Genomic DNA, 7,050 nt, shown 5'->3' on the forward strand with positions numbered 1-7,050 from the left:
AGTTGGTGGATAGGAGGAAAAGAAAAGATATGATAGAGACCCTCAAGTAAGTTAAGGGATTCTATCAGAAGAAATTATAAAAAAAGAGTGGATGTTAAGATAAGAAGAACAAGAGGCCATCCCTGAAAATTAGATAGAGATGTAGTGAAGAAGGAAGTGAGGAGTAGCTTTTTTATATGGTAAGTTGTTAGTGAGTGGAATGCATTGCCTGAGTGCGTTGTGAATGTAGGTAGTGTAAATAACTCGAAACATATGATATGTGATATCATTACTTGAAACATATGATAATATATGATAGCAACATATCAATCATAATGAGCTTTGCTCATTATGATAGATATGTTGCCGGTTGAGGGCCTCTCATGATGAGTCTGTCGACTCCACGGAGGTTATCAAATAATAATAATAATATGTAACAGCAAAGTGACCTACAAATGTACATAATGCTTCATTACAACAAATGCATGCAGCAATAGATAAAACTTTTTCAAGCTAATTCAGACCTCCAATAAGCAAGGAGATGAAGGAAATCTCACATCAGGAGATGAAATTCATCTATGATCCAAATAAATTGACATCATATAAACCGTGATGAGTCTTTTGACTTAATTGAGGTTTGGTGTTAATAATAAGTTCACTGACTTGAACAGAAGGATATCATTAAACACTATATTAATATTCTTAATTTTTATAAAAAATTAATCTAAAATGTTTATTATAATTTAATATAATACATTGCGCTTTAGTAGTCAATGCACTTAATGTACTGACTTACCTTTAAAAAAAGATAGTGCAAACCATTCAATAATTAAGAACAAGTAATTCATAACTTAGCATCTTAAGGTATTTTACTAATTTATTTTAATTTATTTAATTTTACTAATCTGAAAACACACCTCAACTCAACATCACCAGAGTTAATGATCGGTACTATCAACATAAGAAGCCTGAATGGCAAAGAAATGGAGCTGGCTGAGGAATCAGATAAGTACCAGATTGACATAATAGGGGTCATTGAAACAAAAAAGACAAACACAGGTGAGATCTTTCCGAGCAATAAATACAAAATGTTATATTCAGGCAATGACAATCAAGAAAAAGAAGGAGTAGCCCTTCTTTTTCTTGATTGTCATTGCCTGAATACTAAATATGAGGCTCAATACTAAATATGAGGCTAACCTTCTAGAATGGAAGGGCGTCTCAAGTAGAGTGATGTGGACAAATATCAGAATGGGAAATTGGACAATGAGACTTATTTGTGCCTATGTTCCCCAGAAGGGTCTACTAAGGTAAAACTGGAGGAAATTTTTGAGGCTTTAGAGAAAGCAGCTAACATGATGAAAAAGGAGAAGTTGGTCCTTGTTGGAGATCTAAAGAGCAGAGTAGGAAATGATTGTCAGACATACAAAAATATTTTGGAAAAATTTGGAGAAAAGAGCAAAGCTAATAATAAGGGCAAATACCCGTTGGATTTTTGCTCAGAACATGGACTGGTTATTACTAACACCATGTTCCAACATAAAAAGGTGCACAAATTCACATGGAGAGAAGAGCCAAGGAATAAGAAAAGTCTCATTGACTATGTTATTGTTGATAGTGATGTTTTCTCCCTGGTGCAGAACACCAGAGTGTACAGAGGATTTGAAATTGGAAACGATCACTATTTAGTCTTGAACAAGATAAAATTGAATTTCATACTGAAAAGAATAACATGTAAGAAAGTTTTAAAGTGAATAAAAGTTTAGTATCTCTCAGATGTGAACTGTAGACTAAAATACACAAAGATTATTGAAGAAAAAATGAAAGAGTTTGAGAACAGGAACTAAACCTTGGAGATTCAGTGGCAAGCCTTGAAGAAAACCCTGATTGATTCAGTCAGAGAGGAATGTGGTTGAGGTAGTCTGCAAGGATAGAAAAATCAGAACTCCATGGTGGACACATGAAGTTCAAGAGGCAGTGAAGGAAAAGAAGAAAGCATATCAAAGGTTTCTGGCAATTAAGTCAGCTTGTGCTATTAGAGAATACAGAGACAAATGTAAGAGAGCGAAACACTGTGTAAAACTAGCTAAACAAAAGTCATGGGAGGACTTTGGCAAGAACATAGAAAATAAATATCAAGAAGGTGGGAAAATATTCAGGAGGTTGTTGAAGAAGCTCAGAAATGGAGGAAAGAGTGCTGTAAAAGGAGTTAGAGATGATAAAGGTGAAATGAAAACAGGAGAATAAGATATCCTTGAAGTATGGAGTAATTACATCGAAAAATTGCTAAATGAAACAAGCAGTGATAGCACAGTCAAAAAAAAACACTCAACAGTCAGGAATACATATCCATACTTGAAATAACCATCAAAGGCTTCAAATGTGGAAAGGTAGCAGGAGTAGATGATATTCGACCAGAAATGCTGAAGCATGGTGGTATAAAAGTCTTACAGTAGCTGCACTGCATAGTTCAGAAGGCATGGATAGAGGGACAAATTCCTGATGATTGCAGTAGAGATCTCATAGTACCCATATATAAAAAGGGAAATAAAACTGAATGTGAGAAATACAGAGGTATTTCCCTACTGAGTGTTCCTGATAAGATTAATGCAAGTATACATGAGAAACAGTTGAGAAGAATTGTGGAAGAAAAGCGTGGTGAAGAACAAGCTGGATTAAGGCCAAATAGAGGCTGTCAGGATCAGATCTTCACTTTACGACAAATAGTTGAGAAATCATGGGAATATAACATAGATCTGTATTTAAGTTTTGTCCATCTGGAAAAGGCATATGATAAGGTGCCAAGAGAGAGAAGCTATTCAATACGCTACAGTTATATGGTTTCAATGGTTCATTATATCAAGCAATACTTAGTATTTACTGAAGTTGAAAGTCAGTAGTTAGAATAGAAGGAAGTACAGGAAGATGGTTTAATGTTAAATCTGGTGTAAGATAAGGATGTACATTATCCCCTCTGTTATTCATTATCTATATGGATCACAATGCGAAGGAAGGTGGCATTAAACATGATATCAAAATTAGAGATGCTAATCAGCTTTATGCGAATGATGTTATACTTCTAAATAAATCCGCTACAAGTCTGCAAGATTCCCTGACTAAACTGAATTACTGTTGTAATAGATATGGTGTGAAGGTCAGCAGTAAAAAGACAAAGATAATGAAAATAGGCAGAATCTTTAAAAATGTCAACTGCGTCGTGAACGGAGAACCTGTGGAACAAGTAAAACATTTCAGCTACATAGGTATGAGTTTTAGTGTTAATTGTAAATTAAATATGGAAATAGACAACAGAATCAACGAAGGTAGTATGGTAGGAAGTCAACTGAATAAATTTATATGGAACAGGAGAGAAATTAGGCAAAACACTAAATTAGCTATATATATACCAGCAGTATTCAAGCCAATTTTAACTTATGGATTTGAGAGCTGTGTCTGAAGTAAAACACTTGAGCAAAGACTAGAGAGCATGGTTATGAGAGTCCTGAGAAAGATTAGGGGCTGGAAGAGATGGCATCAGTGGCAATATCATATTAAAAACAAGGATATTAGGAAAGAACTTGACATTGTCAGCATCCAGGAATGCGTTAGCAGAGCTAATCTCAGGTGGTATGGTCATTTAAACAGAATGGGTGAGGAAAGATTATTAGAATAAGTGTTCTCTCCCAGGTTGGCAGGAAAAAGACCTAGAGGAAGACCAGATATAGGTGGACTGATACAGTACAAAGTGCCTTAGATGATAGAATTATAAGATCTGATTATGTTGGAGTCTTGACAAGTAATAGACTGATTTTGGAGGAAATTTGTAGATAGAAGTTAGTAATGACGTAAATTTTTCATGTAGTACTATCATACCCTGTACACTGCTTGAGGGTATATGGCAGGAATTTGATGATGATGATGGTGATGATATTTTACTAATTTGTTAGATACAAAACAAATCAAAAACATTGCTTTCTTTTAAACAGCAAAAAACTTGTTTTTTATTCAACAAAATAATAAACAAATTTATCATGAAAAACAGCTTCTATTTCTTATGACCAGTAACTCAGAATCATATAAACCTAATTAATTCTGTAATAAGAACTGCTCAACTTTTATTTGCTTTAAAAACTTTCGTACAAGTTTTTCTTTTCAATATGAAATTCAATTTTTTCCTGCCCAAGACTAAATAGTGATCACTTCCAATTTCAAATCCCATGTACACGTTAATGTCCTGCACCAGGGAGAAAACATCACTATTAATAACATAGTCAATGAGACTTTTCTTATTCCTTGCCTCTTCTCTCTATGTGAATTTGTTCACATTTTTATGATGGAACATGGTGTTAGTAATAACCAGTCCATGTCCTGAGCAAAAATCCAACGGGTATTTGCCCTTATTATTAACTTTGCTCTTTTTACCAAATTTTCCCAAAATATTTTTGTACGTCTGGCAATCACTTCTTACTCTGCTCTTTAGATCTCCAACAAGGACCAACTTCTCCTTTTTCATTGTGTCAGCTGCTTTCTTTAAAGCCTCAAAAAATTCCTCCAGTTCTACCTTAGTAGAATCATCTGTGGGACCATAGTCACAAATAAGTCTCATTGTCCAGTTCTCCATTCTGATATTTGCAAACATTACTTGATATTGCCAGCCATTCAAGATGATTAGCTTTGTATTTAGTGTTGAATACTATAGCTAATCCTTTTTCCTGACTGTTATTGCCTAAATATAACATTTTGTATTTATTGCTTAGAAAGATCATACCAGTTTTTGTCTTTTTTTTTTTTTCAGTCATCCCTATTATGTCGATCTGGTACTTATCCATTCTTCTGCTAGCTCCATTTCTTTGCCATTCTGGTTTCTTATGTTGATAGTACTGATCTTGAAAGCTGGTGATGTTGAGTTTTGAGTTTAGATGTGTTTCAGGATTTGTTCTAGTAGCTGAGTTTTTGCTGTTTCTTTGTTGAACCTTGGAACTCAAAAATTTCACATAGAGATGTCTCAGAGTGGAAATGCCAACTGAAAATGCAATTCTACCATACCATTTTTATACAATTTGAACTGAGAATTTAAAGAAAAATTTTGTAAATCATCATCTGAAATATAATATAAACTTAACTTTACAAATAAGACTAACACTTTTGTCCACTAAATAATATTGAAGATGTTCATGTATAATTCAATCTATTTTTTTAATCTACATATCCAACAGTCCGAAAATTTTTGTTTTGTAATGAATATTGAAGAAGTGTGATCAAAATTTGCACATCCCCCAACTTCAAATACTTGTTTTATCAATCTTTCAACTCACATTACACATAAATAATAAAATCTTAGATTAACTTTGCTGATACATTCTTTAATATTAATGTCAATTTTTTTTCTGTAATATTTAATTATGATTCTTCTGTTGTCAATGTGTTTACTCTCCTAATTTCTCCTCAGAGCACTGATTATACCTTTGACTTACAATTGTTGATGAAATGTGGGGTGCTTAAGGGTCAAAGCTGCATAACTGAGAGGAGACCTCCTCATAGCCTTTAAAGGAATGCAGAGAACCAACTAGGGCTTCTGACCTAATGCCCAATCCTCACCTTCTCATGGTGCACCCTGTTGGGTATCTACCTGGATACTGAACGAAAGAGGATGGGCTGGCAATTTGGGATTTAGCCAACCAAATTGTATTCTTATTGGCTTAAACCAATATACAAAATGACAGTACAGCATGACAAAATTTCATGCCGGCTGGGGTGTCGCCCGGTTAAACAGCGAAAAGTCAGCTACTGAAACAAATCTGAAAGCACACTCCCAACTCAACATCACCAGAGTTAATGATCGGTACTATCAACATAATTATTATTATTATTATTATTAAACAAGACCTCATGGAGTCAAAGACTCATCTAGGAGGTCCTTTTATCTCACACACATCTCATCATACCGGGTCTTAAACACATTCAAACTCCTTGCAGACACCACACTCTCAGGCAAGGCATTCCAATCATTCACAACTCTGCACGAAAAAAACCTGCCTCTCACTCCCCTACTCACACCCTCTTTATACAGTTTCCAGGGATGACCTCTGGTTCTCCCCTGATCTCCCACTATTCTCTGTAGAACTTCTCCACCATTGATCCTATAACAACCCCTTACCAACTTGTAGGTCTCTATCATATCTCCCCTCTTCCTTTTCTCCACTAGACTCTGCAAATTACATCTTTTCAATCTTTCCTCATACTCGACATTCCAGAGGTCAGAAACTACCTTAGTCAGTCGCCTTTGGACCCTTTCCAACATCTCTTCATCCTTCTGAAAACCAGGCGACCAAATCTGGGCACAATAGTCCATGTGTGGCCTAATCAAAGCCTTATACAATGGAACAAGAATCTCCCTACTTCTACATGTCAGTGTCCTCCTCATCATTCCCAGAAGTCTTTGTGTTGTCTTCACAATTTTGGCGATGTGTCCCCTAAATTTTAGATCCTTATCCACTATCACTCCCAGATCTCTTATTTCCTCTACTTCCAACAATATATTCTCACCAAGCATAAATTCTGCATCCCATCTTTGTTTTCCAAATTTTAAAACCTTACATTTTGCAACATTGAGCTCACATCCCCATTTGCTTGCCCAATCACTCAATTTATTCAAGTCTTCTTGCAAGGCCACAACATCTTCACTACTCTTTAGAAGCCTGAATGGCAAAGAAATGGAGCTAGCTGAGGAATTAGATAAGTACCAGTCCTTTCTTTTAGGCTTGCACGGTGAACCGAATGCATTTTTGAAAATTATGGAGACAACTACCACGTCTGAATAAAAACTTTAGTTTAATATAACTAAAATCTACAATTCGACGTTTCGACCTTTATGTCAAGGTCATCTTCTGGAGCGTACAAATATACACAAGAAACAACCTATACTACAATCAAACTGGTTCGTTAACACATTCGCTGCCAACTACGAGTATACTCGTAGTGGGTAATCCTGCTTCACAAGCCAGCTACGAGTATACTCGTAGGACGCTTACCGCCGGGAACGAGATTATTGTAGTGACCTTGAAGAAGTGA

This window comes from Typopeltis vanoorti, chromosome 9 (assembly GCF_054136105.1).
Source record: "Typopeltis vanoorti isolate ZY-2024b chromosome 9, IOZ_Tvanoo_1.0, whole genome shotgun sequence".
NCBI classification, from domain to species: domain Eukaryota; kingdom Metazoa; phylum Arthropoda; class Arachnida; order Uropygi; family Thelyphonidae; genus Typopeltis; species Typopeltis vanoorti.